This window comes from Hyperolius riggenbachi, chromosome 5 (genome assembly GCF_040937935.1).
Source record: "Hyperolius riggenbachi isolate aHypRig1 chromosome 5, aHypRig1.pri, whole genome shotgun sequence".
Lineage (NCBI taxonomy): Eukaryota > Metazoa > Chordata > Amphibia > Anura > Hyperoliidae > Hyperolius > Hyperolius riggenbachi.
The window spans coordinates 395,517,481-395,531,876 of NC_090650.1; the positions used below are offsets into that span (position 1 = coordinate 395,517,481).

A 14,396-nucleotide genomic window follows, 5' to 3' on the forward strand; every position below is an offset into this window, starting at 1 on the left:
CAAGGCTTTGGCTCACTGTTTGTCACAATATTACTCCCTGGATGGAGTAACTGGGCTCTGGCTCACAAGCCACCCAACACAGCTTTCAACCCAGACACCTTTAAAAAAATTGGGGGAAGTCTGGGTTGAAAACTGTGTTGTTTGAGTTGTGTATTGGATGCAACTGTGACTTCACGACCGCTGCCTGGAACCTCCTGCTGTTATTGTTTTGGTTTATTCCTGCTGTGTTCGCACCGCCAGGGTCCGCTGCCTACTCTGCTTGCCAAACGCTACTCCACCACTGCTCCCCAAATGTGCAGCTTTCACCGTGGTTTGCACCGTAACAGCAACAAATCTGACACCACTGGAGTAAATCCAACAGCCACTCTTTACTGGTGTCAGAGGTCTGAAGTATTGGATCTGGTAACAGTGGAGACAGCAGGCTAACTTTGAAAAAATAAGTTTTTAGAACTTTATAAGCCAAAAAGACATATTGCAAATTTTGTTTAGCCATAGATTTTGGCTTTAAAGTGAATGGGAACCGCATTTAAAAAAATGAGATAGATACTTACCCAAGGAGAGGGAAGGCTCTGGGTCCTATAGAGCCTTCCGGCTCCTCTCCTGGTCCCCTCGTTCCGTTGCTGGCTCGCCCGGTAGCAGTATTTGACTAATTTAGTCAAATACTGCTTTACCCGGCTGAAGGAGGCTTCAGAATTCTTCAGAGCGCCCGAGTGCTCCTGAAGAAGGGCAGCCCTGTACTGCACCTGTGCAAGCACGTTCTCTTGCACACTCACGCCTGTGCAGTATGGAGTCGCACGTCTTTGGGAGGACATGGCTCCCGAAGACTTCCAAATACCCTTTCGGCGGGGGATTGAAACGGGGGGGGGGGGGAGCCAGCTCAGGATAGAGGGCACCGAGAGAGGAAATGGAAGGCTCTATATGACCCAGAGCCTTTCCTCTCCTTAGGTAAGTATTTGCTTCATTTTTTTTTAAATGTGGTTCCCATTAACTTTAAATAATAATACTTTACTTTCTTTAGGGATATGATGAACTCTAAAGAGGAGATATTTTATAAAAAGCCGTAAAGGAACTCTAAAATTATATGTGGAGATAAACATGTATATAGCTGTGCTCATACAATTACCCGGCAGAATTTTTGATTTTGTCACCATTTTTCATAGAATATGAATAATAACACAAAAACTTTTCTTTCACTCGTGGTAAGTGGTTGGCTGAAACCATTTATTGTCAGACAACTGTGTTTACTCTCTTTAAATCATCATCGCCACACAAACTACCCAACTGACCCTGATCAAAAGTTTACATACCCTGGGGATTTAGCCTGATAACATCCACACAACTTGGCACCAACAGGTTTTAATGGTTATTAAAGGTAACCATCTTCACCTGTGGTCTGTGATCTTCACCTGTGACCAGTTCTGCACTGATGTTTTTTGTGTCATAGGGAAAGGAAAAGAAATGTCAAAGGATCTGCAGGAAAAGATAGTTGAACTCTATAAAACAGAAAAAAGGATATAAGAAAATATCCAAGGTATTGAGAATGTCAGAAATGATGGGTTCTGTTTAAACCAACCAATACATAAAGAATTGACTCGCACACCAGCAGGGGTAAATTGCAAAGATAGTATATTCAAAAGTAAATTAACATCAAAAAAGCCCCAGGCTATAACATAGGGCAGAGTTATACCCTTAGGGTAATCTTTGGGTGCAAGAAAAAAGACACAGGGACACCGGGAGCCCAATATCGTGCAGTACCGTCTGGTTAGGTTGGATAAATACCTAAAATAGTGTAAATATACTCACAAGTGTGGGTTGCACGTCAAGCAACCACTGATATGCGCATGTGAGGAAGTGCCGTCCTCACTCGGCCTTTTCCTCAAAGTTGGTGTAGCGGTCGCGGCTCCAAAACAAAAACCAGTCTTTAGCTCAATTGAGGTGCAAGACTAAGCGGACTCCTCTGAGGGAGGCCACTATAAATGCTAGGTAAAGGTAGGAGGCGCCCAAGGTATAAATAATCTCACTATGTATAGGTAAGCGCTTCTTCTTCTTGGGCACCCAGGATATCAGTACAGCCAACTCCTTTAAGACACTTGAAATTGACCTGATGAAGCGGATTGTATCCGCGAAACACGTTGTCTGATGTGCATATTAAAATATGTCTATTTTAACAAGAAATTTGCATTCTTCGAAATTTGACCAGAATAAGGTAAGAAGCTCTTACCTATACATAGTGATATTATTTATACCTTGGGCTCCTCCTACCTTTACCTAATACCCTTAGGGTCACACTTATGCATTTTGATCACTGCTCTGATGCTGTTTGTTCATGTAACTATTGAGTTCCCCTGCTTATTTGCAAATATGCACCTGAACATTTGTGATCCCATAGATGGCTGTTGATCTCATTCCCATCATTTTGTGTGCCACTGTACATTGTTGCTGGGCTTTTGTGATAGCCTGAGGGTTTTTGATGTTTATTTACTTTTTTAATATACTATCTTTGCAATTTACCCTTGCTGGTGTGCGAGTCAATTCTTTATGTACTGATTGTGTAGGACTGTCCACACAGTCCGTTTTACAGACTGAGCACCCATTAGTCGTTTGACAAAAGGTGTGCATAACCACTATAATCGAGTGTACTTTCTGTTTAAACCAAACAATGGTTTAGACCAACTAAAATTTCAGCCACAACTGCCAGAAAAATTGTTTGGGATACAACTAAAAAAAAACCCACAAATAACTTTAAGTGAAATACAGGACTGCAAGGTCAAGTTGCCAGACAAAAGACATTACTACGCAAATGCCATAAAGTATCCCACTGACACTATGCTAAACACCGCAGAGACAAGCCTTAAACCTTCTGGCAGAAAGTAATTTGGAGTGATGAGACTAAAATTTAACTTTTTGGTCGCAAACACAAACGCTACATTTGGAGAGGAGTCAACAAGGCCTATGATGAAAGGTACACCATTTCTACTGTGAAACAGGGATGCTCGGATACCCCTTTTCAAAATCCGAATTGATCCAGATCCGGATACCCAGATATCCGGATCCGAATCGTATATCCGAAACCCGAGATTTTTGGTATCCGAGTAAACTCTGATATCCGAACCCAATATCCGGCCGGTTTCGGATATCCGGATAGAAAACCGGAGGTGACTTGAAAATGGCTTAAAATGCTTCCAAAGGTCTCTTCAAATGGCTAAAATCCCTTTCGGAGGTCTCTCTCTCTCTCTCTCTCTCTTTCTCCCTCTCTCTCTCCCTCTCTATCTCTCTCTTTTTCTCTCTCTCTCTCTCTCTCTGTCTCCCTCTCTCTCTCTCTCTATCTCCCTCTCTCTCTCTCTCTATCTCCCTCTCTCTCTCTCTCTCTCTCTCTCTCTCTCTCTCTCTCTCTCTCTCTCTCTCTCTCTCTCTCTCCTTGGATGCCTTCGAAAGGGATTTTTGCCATTGAAGGTAATTTTGGCTTCTGCTCGGATATCTGAACTAACTATCCACTCGGATTTCAGATGGGAAATCCAAGTTTGCTCGGATAGTCTATTCGGATTTAAAAAAAATTCGAATTGCTATTCAAAGTTCGGATAGTGGAGAAAGTTCGAATTATCTGGGTAGTTCGGATATCCGAAATCTTGCTGAGCACCACTGCTGTGAAACATGGTGGTGGATCGCTGATGTTTTGGGGAAGTTTGAGCTACAAAGGCACAGGAAATTTGGTGAGAATGGATGTCAATATGAATGCAGTAAGTTACCAAAAATACTGGAGAAAATTTGCACTCATCAACAAAGCTGGGAGGTACTTGGACATTCCAACATAGCAATGATCCAAAACACAAGGTTTAGTCGACCTGTCATTGGATACAGCAAAATAAATTGCTGGAGGTTCTGGAGTGGCCATCTCAGTCTCCTGACCTCAATATCATTGAGACACTCTGGGGAGACCTCAAACGTGCATTTCATGCAAGACAACCCAATAATTAAGGGAAACTGGGGGCTTTTTGCCAGGAAGAATGTGCAGCTTTACTGTCTGAGAAGATAAAGAGCCTCATCCACAACTGCCACAAACATCTTCAGGCTGCCATTGATATTAAAGTGGGCAATACACGGTATTAAGAACTGGGGTTTGTAAACTTTTAATCAGGATCATTTGGGTATTTTGTTCAGTACTTATGATTTAAAAAGAGTAAACACAGTTGATTGACAACAAATGGCTTCAGCCAACCACTAACAATGAGTGAAGAAAAGTTTTTGTGTTCATATTCTATGAAAAATGCTTAAGAAGTCATAAATTCTGCCAGGGTATATACACTTATGAGTAAACTGTGTGTACAGTTCCAATCCTTCATAGAACTAGCTTGTGTTCTTTTTACCCCCCTTTTTTCTCTCCTTAAAGTGAACCTTAAGTGAGAAAAAAATATTGAGTTTTACTCACCTGGGGCTTACCTCAGCCCCCTGCAGCTGATCGGTGCCCACGACGAGTCGCTCTGATGCTCCGGGTCCCGCCGGCGGCCACTTCCGGTTTCGCCGTCAGGACCCGTCAGGCTGGGGAACGCGGCTCATGCTAGGCGTTCCCAGCCAAAATAGCACCCCTATGCGGCCATATGTCCGCATAGGCACCTCTATGCGGACATATGGCCGCATAGGGGTGCTATTTTGGCTGGGAACGCGTAGCATGAGCCGCGTTCCCCAGCCTGACGGTCCTGACGGCGAAACCGGAAGTGGCCGCCGGCGGGACCCGGAGCATCAGAGCGACTCGTCGTGGGCACCGATCAGCTGCAGGGGGCTGAGGTAAGCCCCAGGTGAGTAAAACTCAATTTTTTTTCTCACTTAAGTGCCTCTTTAAGGGTTAGTAATCTAGGATTCTAGGGCTCTACATAATATTTGATCTGCAGTCAGGGAAGTCAAAATGCAGGTCTGACTGATAAGTAATTAGAGGTCATAAAACTCATTCATGGCTGGAAAGACAATTCTGAAAGCAGGGAACAAGTAAAACATTTAAGGGTTCAAGATTTTTTTTTTTTTTTGGAAGCCCAGTAAGTATTAATAATTGCAGTCGTGCACATGAAGCATTCAAAACTTTAAACACACATTCTTCACCTTTAAAACTAAAATAGGTCAATGGGATTCCAAGAAATTCCTATTTAGGATTATAACTATGCATTCAACTGTTTATCTAATTATGTTACAGTTTGCTTCAGGCACTCTATAAAGTGAAACCGAGGTGAAAATAAACTGATGAGATAAACAATTAAATGTATCCTCCTACTTCTAAAAATGACCTTTTTTTAAGTATGCCAGGGTTTTCTTTTAAATTTAAACATTTACAAAGTAGGTTGAATGATTTACTGTCTCTAATCAGTGGCAGCCTATTAAAGGGAAGATCCACGGAGTTGTTTAAAAAAATAAAAATACTAATCCACTTACCCGTGGGCTTCCTCCAGCCCGTGGCAGGAAGGACGTGCCCTCGATGCCGCTCCAGAGGCTCCCGATCTTCTCCGGTGGCTCACCCGACCTGGCCAGGCTGGCTTCCTGGTCGGGCTTCTGCTTGCGCTCCAACGTGCATCTCACGCGGTCGCACTGACGTCATCGGACATCCTACGGACTGTACTGCGCAGGCGAAGAACTACTGCGCCTGCGCAAAACAGCCTGGAGGACGTCCGATGATGTCAGCGCGACCGTGTGGCACGCACGTTGGAGCGCACAAGAGCCCGACCTGGAAGCTGGCCTGGCCAGATCGGGTGAGCCACGGGAGAAGACCGGGAGCCTCCGGAGCGGCGTCGAGGGCACGTCCTGCCTACCACGGGCTGGAGAAAGCCCCAGGTAAGTGGATTAGTATTTCTATTTCTCAGTGAACCCTCCCTTTAAGTGTCCCAGAGTTAGAAAAACGGCCAATAGTTCATGTATTTTAATTTTCCCTGCACTCAGAAGTTGTATTCTGCCAGGAAAACTTGTATGGCTTTAATTTGCATATCAGTGAGGTTTACTATATTCCCGAAGAGGCTCTGACAAGACAGAAGCTGTCACTTCCATGCCTAGAAATTAACTCTTTCAGGCAGCTAAATAAAAAAATGTAAACAGCCTGGTTAATAATACACTGCACTGTACATACACATGCTTATCTCATCATGTCACATATCGTACACTTTCAAGGAGCAGGAGCCATAATGTATTTGATAGATCAGTTGATGGCACACTTTCACATGCATTGTTTTAACAACAAACGTATTACAGCTTCACTGAAATGTATAAATAACATCACATAGAGATGGTAAGTTCTTGTGAGTGAGTTAATTATATAGTTTAATAAAGTTTTTATTACTATAATATGTTGGTTTGTTAAACCAATACATGTCTACCACCTACAACTGCTTTTTTATTATACATTATAGCTCCTTAATGCCTTGTGTACATAGACTTTTTGTTATTGTGGAGTCTTGAGATGCTTTCACAATGTATATCAATTAACAGTAATGTACTCAGTACCTCAAATCCTGCTATAAAAATATCCCCATGTTCAGAGTATCCTACCCATTTGCTCAGCCATCTAAATTTACTAAAATACTTTCTTTTTTTATTGCACAGGCAGTATGGATGAGCATTTTTGTTTTGTTATACTTAAAGGGTTAACTAACAAAAAAAAGGCAAAGAAATGAAAAAAAGACAAGTGCATTAACGAGAGAAGAGGAACGATAAAAACATGGTTGTGTTTCAGAAGACTTCAGTTAAGCCTAATTAAAACATGTGTATTGCACAGTGCCAGCATGTTGTATGGCACTTACACGCCATCACGCTGAGCTATAATCACTTTGTTTCAGAATGGTAAAAATAGAGTCATTAGTTATATTCGCATCAGTTTAATTTTATACTCGGCTAGTTGCGGCTTTGCTCAACTTTTTCTGCAATTTGCAGGAATTCAAAGACCAGGGAAAAGCGTCGCGGGGAAAGAGAGACGTATCTCTCGGCTCCCAGCCTGCCGGGTCAGGAGTTCAGATTTTAATTTGTCTTGGTCTGAAGTTTGCTTTGTCTTTTATATCTTCTCTGCCTAATTCTTGACGTAAATGCCGAAACCGCGCGGAAGGATTGATCGTGTGTTGATGTGCCAAGAGTGGTTTTAAAGCCTGCGTTTTTTTGGCAGTGATTTTGCATAAGATATATACATTATGCCGAGATGTTCCTGCGAGAGTCACGTGATCTGTAAAAATGGCCGTACACAAGTCGACTTTTTTTTTCTGATAGTTTGAAAAAGTGATCTTTTTTTATGTAATATTTCAATTTCGGCTAATTTGAAAAAAAAAAAATCAGTAGTATTCTGTCATTTTATGGAGTTGAGAGCTAGTTGAGAAGAAAGAGCAAGATAAATAGAATGATCTAATCATTGATCAATTCATAATTTGTCATATTTTCCATCATCTATTTTTTTCTACTTTTATTGACCTCCTACATCATCAAAATCTAAAAATATATTCGGATCAAGTAATGTAATCAGTCTTCATGATTGGTCTCTACAGATGAGCAAACAATTTGTCAAATATTTGAAAAAAATGAAATGAACGGGTTTTGAACTAGAACTTTGAAGACGCTTATTACATTTTAGAAATAAATGAATGAAATGGACCGGATCTAATTCACTTTTTTCTCCTATGTTTTCTCCAAGGAGATACGGTAATTGTTCATCTTATGTTTAAAATAACTTTTCAGCACTGAAACTGAAAAAGTACCAAAAAGCAGGTTAAAAAAGTACTGTAAAATTATTCTGGGTATTTTCTTGCTCGCTGGTGGCTTAAAGGGACACTTAAGTCAAACAAAAAAATTAGTTTTACTCACCTAGGGCTTCCAATAGCCCCCTGCAGCTGTCCGGTACCCTCGCCGTCTCCCTCCGATCCTCCTGGCCCCGCCGGCAGCCACTTCCTGTTTCGGTGACAGGAGCTGACAGGCTGGGGACGCGAGTTATTCTTTGCGTTCCCAGACACATTAGCACCCTCTATGCTGCTATATGGTATATGATATATGCTATAGCAGCATAGATGGCGCTATTATGGCCAGGAACGCGAAGAATCACTCGCGTCCCCAGCCTGTCAGCTCCTGTCACCGAAACAGGAAGTGGCTGCCGGCGGTGCCAGGAGGATCGGAGGGAGACGGCGAGGGCACCGGACAGCTGCAGGGGCTATTGGAAGCCCCAGGTGAGTAAAACTCATTTTTTTTTTGTTTGACTTAAGTGTCCCTTTAAAAAGCATTTTATTGATAAGGTGTGGAAATATCACCTAGGAGAAAACTTTGAGGAAAAAGTGAATTAGATCAGGCCCTTTTTGTTCTGATGCTTAGACATCAATTATGTAAGCAGTTGTGAAATTCCAAGAACATTCCGATATAATTGTTTTTGTCACTCTTGGCACTGACAAATGAGCTCCACCCCCTGTGACCGCTGCCTGGCTTCCACATGATGCAGGTGGTGGGTAGCCATGGCCAGGTGAGGGAGAGTGTGGTATGTATGGCTGGATAGGGCATGGCTGGACTTTTGAACCAGGAAGTCCAGAAAAACTGGACTGGATGCAAGGCCGTACTAGAACCCCTATGGTAAATCACACAGCACTGTTAAGAAAGTAAAGCTGCATGGTATGTGGCTTATTCTCCATTTGGAAACACTGAATTCCTCCACAACATTAATTTAAAGTGAATCTGCCCCTTACATTCCAAATGTATACATAAGATTTGACATAAGATAGGACAGGAATTCAGAGAAGATGAAGAAGGCCAGCTGGAGAAAGGAACCGCACGGACCCGGGGACTCGCGCCAGTGGGACAGGTGAGATTATTGTTGCGTCGGTCATTGCCGAATCGAACGCCACTTACGACACGCTCCTGACCCACCGGCGATCGAGCAAAATTTTCCGCCTGGACAGTTCAATGGAATCGATCGATTTGATATGGAAATTGGTTGATCGGTTTGCATTATCGATTTCATTTGGCGGGAAATCGAGTTAGTGTACACCTTAAAAGTACTGTATTGTGTACTGGCATACTGCCATGCATGGCAGTTTAAAATGAACCCGAGGTGAGAGACACATGGAGGCTGCCATTTTTATTTATTTTTAAACAATAACAGTTGCCTGGCAGTCCTACTCATCTTTATGGTCCGTAGTGTCTGAATCACACATCTTAAACCTGAATGCATGCTCAGGGTGTATGGCTAAAAGTACTAGAGGCAATGAATCAACCGGACTGCCAGGCAATGTGCATTTTTTAAAAGAAAATAACAATGTCAGCCTCCATATGTCCCTTACCTGTGGATACCCCAAAACACGGAAATTAGCTCAAGGGCTTTAGAATACTACATTTTGACCCTGAGAAAAAAAATATTTGTGAACTTAGCCTTTCATCCAGGGCTTTGGAGTCAGAGTCAAGGAGTCGGGGTCAGAGCAATCTTGGGTATCTAGAGTCGAAGTCTTTGGTTTCAATAAAATGAGGAGTCGGAGTTGGATGTTTTTTGTATCAACTCCACAGTCCTGGTGAGAATTAGACTAAAGAGTTGAAGTCTAGGAGGTGGAGCAATTTTCGGTACCTGGAGTTGTAGTCGGTGGTTTCATAAACTGAGGAGTCGAAGTCGGATTATTTTTGTACCGAATTCACAGCCCTGCTTACATCAGAGCTAAATATTTCTAAGCAGGGCAAGATTGGCACATAAGAGTCAGCTGCTGAGATGTACCTTGCCGACATCAGTGTGCTATAACTGGTTGATACTATAATTTTTTCTTAGGGTCAAATGTGGGCATGCTAGGAACTGAAGGGCAACAGGTTGGGCACAGACTTTTAAGTACTCTGATATTAATTTACATCTGTTTGAAAATAAATAGAAATAAAAATGTTAGAGTTTCCCAAAGTTTCCATCACTATTAGCAGTTAAGTTCAAACTGTAAAGAACGACAAGAAGTCATTAAGGGACGTAACACCAGCAAACTGTAGTTGTAATCCAGAAAATGAAATGCTTGTATACAAAAACAGCCTTTAGCTTACTTAAGGTATGTCCGCATAATGCAAGATAATTGAGGCTTTGTCAGCCCGTTGCCTAGGAACAGATAGCCATGTTTCGACTCCCGAATTGCTTCCAGTTGACAAGCGGGGAGTATTTTTCTGTTTATCGTGCTTGCTAATGATGGGATTCTTTCCAAAAGCCTTGTCTTAATCTTAATTAGAGTTTATCAGCAAAAGGGCTCTGTGACATTGTACAGAAGATGATTTATTTAAAATAATGAAAAGTGTGAGGGAAAAATTTTTGGCGGAGAGGAGAGAGATTTTAAACCCCCCGATTCCTCGGAAGAGAAGCACACACATTTTTTTCCAAAATGTAATCAAGCCTCAGCCATGATTTCATGGTTTATTATCACAACTCGCAGGATACTTCAGTGTGGCTTTGACAGCAATTACGAGCAAATTGCACACGTTTCCTGTAGGGAAGCAGATCTGTTTGGGTGAGGATCTTGATTATTAACAGGACAAGAAAACTCCGAGCCAAGGATTGAAGAAGCTCAACAACTTAATTTTTAAAGTTTTGTAGAAAGTGGGGAAAAAAAGAAATAACTAGATTTTTATTTTATAGTCTGTTTCCAGTGTTAGTGGCTAGCTATACTTTCATTGATACGTGTATTTATTACTGATGTAGCTAGATAACCACGGGCCCCTGTGCGAACATACAGTGGTCCCACCCTACAAGTACGGTCCGTTTTTTGCATTATTTTGAGTTATTCAGTTATTTTCATGTTTATGGTTTGTTTTGTGGTTCAACGCTAAAGCCCTTCTTTCCACAAGCAGTTGAAGGTGGTGAATTCAGTACCTGTCAGCTGCTCCCATCCACCAGGCAGTTGCTTGCTCTCGGCACAGGCGGTAGACAGGCAACCCCTCCATGAAGTTGCATCTGAGCACGGCAGTTGCCATGTTTAGACACAACATGAGACTTTTTTGCCACTGGGTAATGCTGCTGCATGTCAAACCACGAGCGTGTCAGACGTGAGAAGGATGGTATTACCACGGAGAATTAATCTAAGGGTGGCATCAGGATAGAATGCAGATCATGTGCTCTGACTCCATTAGCTGCATGCTTGTTGCACATGTGCGACTCAAAAACAATTCAAGCCATATTTACACTTAATGTGTTAGGTTGAGTTGCATCACGTTGCATCCCATTCATGTTACGTCCCATTTTGGCAAATGGGATGCAACGCGTTGCGACTCGACTCAACGCAAATAAAATAAAATAGGCCTAAAGCCAAAAGTTGAGCATGACAGCCAGGCTGTCATTGTTTATAAGGAGGGAAATGTAGCATTGGAAGAGGCAAGAGTTAAGCCTAAGAAGGGGGATGTAGCATTGGGTGAGGCTAGAGTTAAGCCTAAGGAGGGAGATGTAGCATTGGGTGAGGCTAGAGTTAAGCCTAAGAAGGGGGATGTAGCATTGGGTGAGGCTAGAGTTAAGCCTAAGGAGGGAGATGTAGCATTGGGTGAGGCTAGAGTTAAGCTTGAGGGAGAGGATATAGCATTGGGGAATGGGGGATCTGTTAGGGTCAGGGGGCATCACATGGAACACCAATGAAGAAATTGTCACGAACCTGAAATGGCAGATTTACCATTAATCACATTGCTGAAACTCTGCTAACTGGTAGCCAGTGCCCAGACCAGCCTTGTCAAATCCACATGTACCTATTTAACCACTGCATTATGGGTACCATTTCTCCTTTCTCAAGTTGAGGTGACATGTGATCACATCTTTGATTTTAAGGCAAGAATTCACTTAGCAGTACTTTTCTCAGTAATGGTGGTTTCTGTTCCAAAACTTATCTACCTAGCCCATCACAAACATTTGTTGAAAGAATAAAGTAATCCTTTCTAGATAAATAAATTTTGCCGAAAAATTGAACTAATTCCTAGTGGACCATACCAACTTGGGCTTGTTGTAGGGGGGCATCAATCTGCAGATCTCGAATCATAAACCAGTAAGAATTTTTTTTTTTTTACTGTCAGCAATAACCCCAGGAGTCTTGTCACACATACCGCAGGCGTATGGGTTCCTCGGTAGACAAAATACTTAGTGTACTCAAAACAATCCTTCACTTGGCATTCTGTACGCTGGAGCATTCAGCCACAAGACTCTTGTCTGTGGGCGGCCATATTCCACACACACAGAAAAAAATTGCTGCATCTCAACAAATTGCCTCTCTCATCTGGGAAGCCAATCAGATATGCTAAATTAATTGTTTAGTAATTCCAACTAAACAATGTCTTTTTTTTATTTAATTTTTTTTGCAATTTAACCATACACTATCATCTGGTCTTATCTCAGCGAACAGATTCCTGTAATAAGTTGTTTAAAAACTGTAATCTCTTTGCTGCGAAAAAAAAAAAATGATGTGAAGTTGAAAAGGCCTTTATCTGTTGCGATAAACACTGCAATATTACTTATCAAAATGGATACACTTTCCACTCGCGTAGCGCATACGGCATCTGTACGCCCCATCCAGAGAAAATGTAAACTCGGCAGGAAGGAATATGATCCCCGCCAAAACAGATATGAATTTATACCTAGGTCTGGAATTAAAGATAACACCATTTAAGTGATATTTTTTTGTGTCTAAACAAGTTAAACAAATTAGTTTCTCCCTTCCACTCATTAATACATCAGACATAATCTAGTTGTTTTTATTTATTTATTTATTTATTTTAATGCCATATCCCATGAGGATGCCATCATTTTGCAGTTAAGGGATGAGATAAATAAAAAAAATAAAAAAAGCTGCATAATTTGGAGTTTTTCAGCTCTTAAAGTTGTTTCCACTTTTAAACGCAGAGGTTTTCTTTGAAAATAAATTGGAATATTAATCTGTAAATAGATCGGTGTTTAGGGACGGGAATAAAACATCATTAGAATGCACAAGAATTCAGGTTTGTTTATGCATGGGCTGTGATCACCATAATTAAGTTATGTAAGTGAGATGATCCGCTGGTGCAAAACGCTGATAAACTGTTTATTTTTTGATGCGCAAGACAAAAATATTACAGTGTGGGTTTAAATAAATGTTGTGTCTAATAGGATGGGAAGGCTTTATATGATTGAGTTTATTGCGGAAGGTTTATGCTGTTTTTCATCGGTGTAAACTTTTAGTGTGGGGGGAGGAAAGTTTAACTTTCTGCCGCCTCATCTTCCGGGGGGGAGAAAATACTCCAACTTTTAATTTGCACAGTATTCCGTGTAAATGGATGTTTATTATTTTTGAATGTGTTCCAGTCCGCAGGCAGATATTGAGTTTTAAAAATGTAAGTTAAGCTTGCTTGCAACCATGGTGACAGTCTACTGTTTGGTGATAAGACCTCCCAGTATTCTCTCTCGGACATCTCTCTATTCAAGACGACAGTCTAGTTCTTTCCAAGAATTCTGCATAAAACAGTGCAGGAGATCTCTGATGTTCTACTTCCTGTCTTTGGGTGTACAGTAGGGATAGCCAATGAGATGCAAACAATTGAGAGTTGATGCAGGATTATGCTATTTATGTATGCAAATGAATGCAGCCTGAAAATGGTCTAATTGCTTTCTATCTTGTTGGAATTGCAGGTCTTTTAAGACTTTCAAAAGTGACTCAGGCTAGGTTCACAGTGGGATATTGTGTTGTGATGCGACGTTAAAGTTACAACGCAATATTACAACGCAACGCACCAAAAAAAGTCACAACCCACCTTAACGCTAAATTACCGTCGCATACAGTAGTATCTACTGTATGCGACGGTAATTCAGCGTTAAGGTGGGTTGTGACTTTTTTGGTGCGAAGTGAAGCATACAGGCAATGAAAAGTATGCTTCCCTGTATCTGTTAACGTTTGCGTTAAAAGGTAATGCACTGCAGCAGTGCGTTACCATAACGCAACATTTACAATGCGTTTAACATCGCACTGTGAGCGTTGCATAGGGTTAACATTGCAGTGCGGTAACCTGCGTTATATATGACTTTATTAACGCAGGAAAATAACGTTCCACTGTGAACTTAGTCTGAAATAGGAAGATTATTTTGTAATAGAATTTTCCTCACGTAGGATTAATAGAAGTCATATTAATTATTCTTAATAAAAGTGAAATCTGACTTTAAAATGTCCTGTAGTAGATCCATGCATATGAATACACTGTTATGTCAGGAAAGAGAAGTGTTTAATAACAGCACAGGCTCTCTTTCCAGTTACATTTTCTGATCTGTCTCATCCAGCCATAGTAAATTCCTGCGTCTCCAACAAACTACTGAATAGTCAACTGAACTTGCGGACTCCCACGTGATCATTCCTTGCTCCTCCCTTCTGATGACTCACACTGCCTAGGTCGAGAGCAGGCAGCATGAGTCACCAGAAAGGGAGGCAGTGAGCAGTGATCATAAG

At 41.5% G+C, this 14,396-nt stretch overlaps 1 protein-coding gene across 3 annotated transcripts in view; it reads left to right on the forward strand.

Annotated features, from left to right (window-relative positions):
- ZFPM2 (zinc finger protein, FOG family member 2) overlaps positions 1-14,396 on the forward strand; it is a 520,700-nt gene that overhangs the window by 484,826 nt on the left and 21,478 nt on the right. The window lies entirely within an intron of this gene.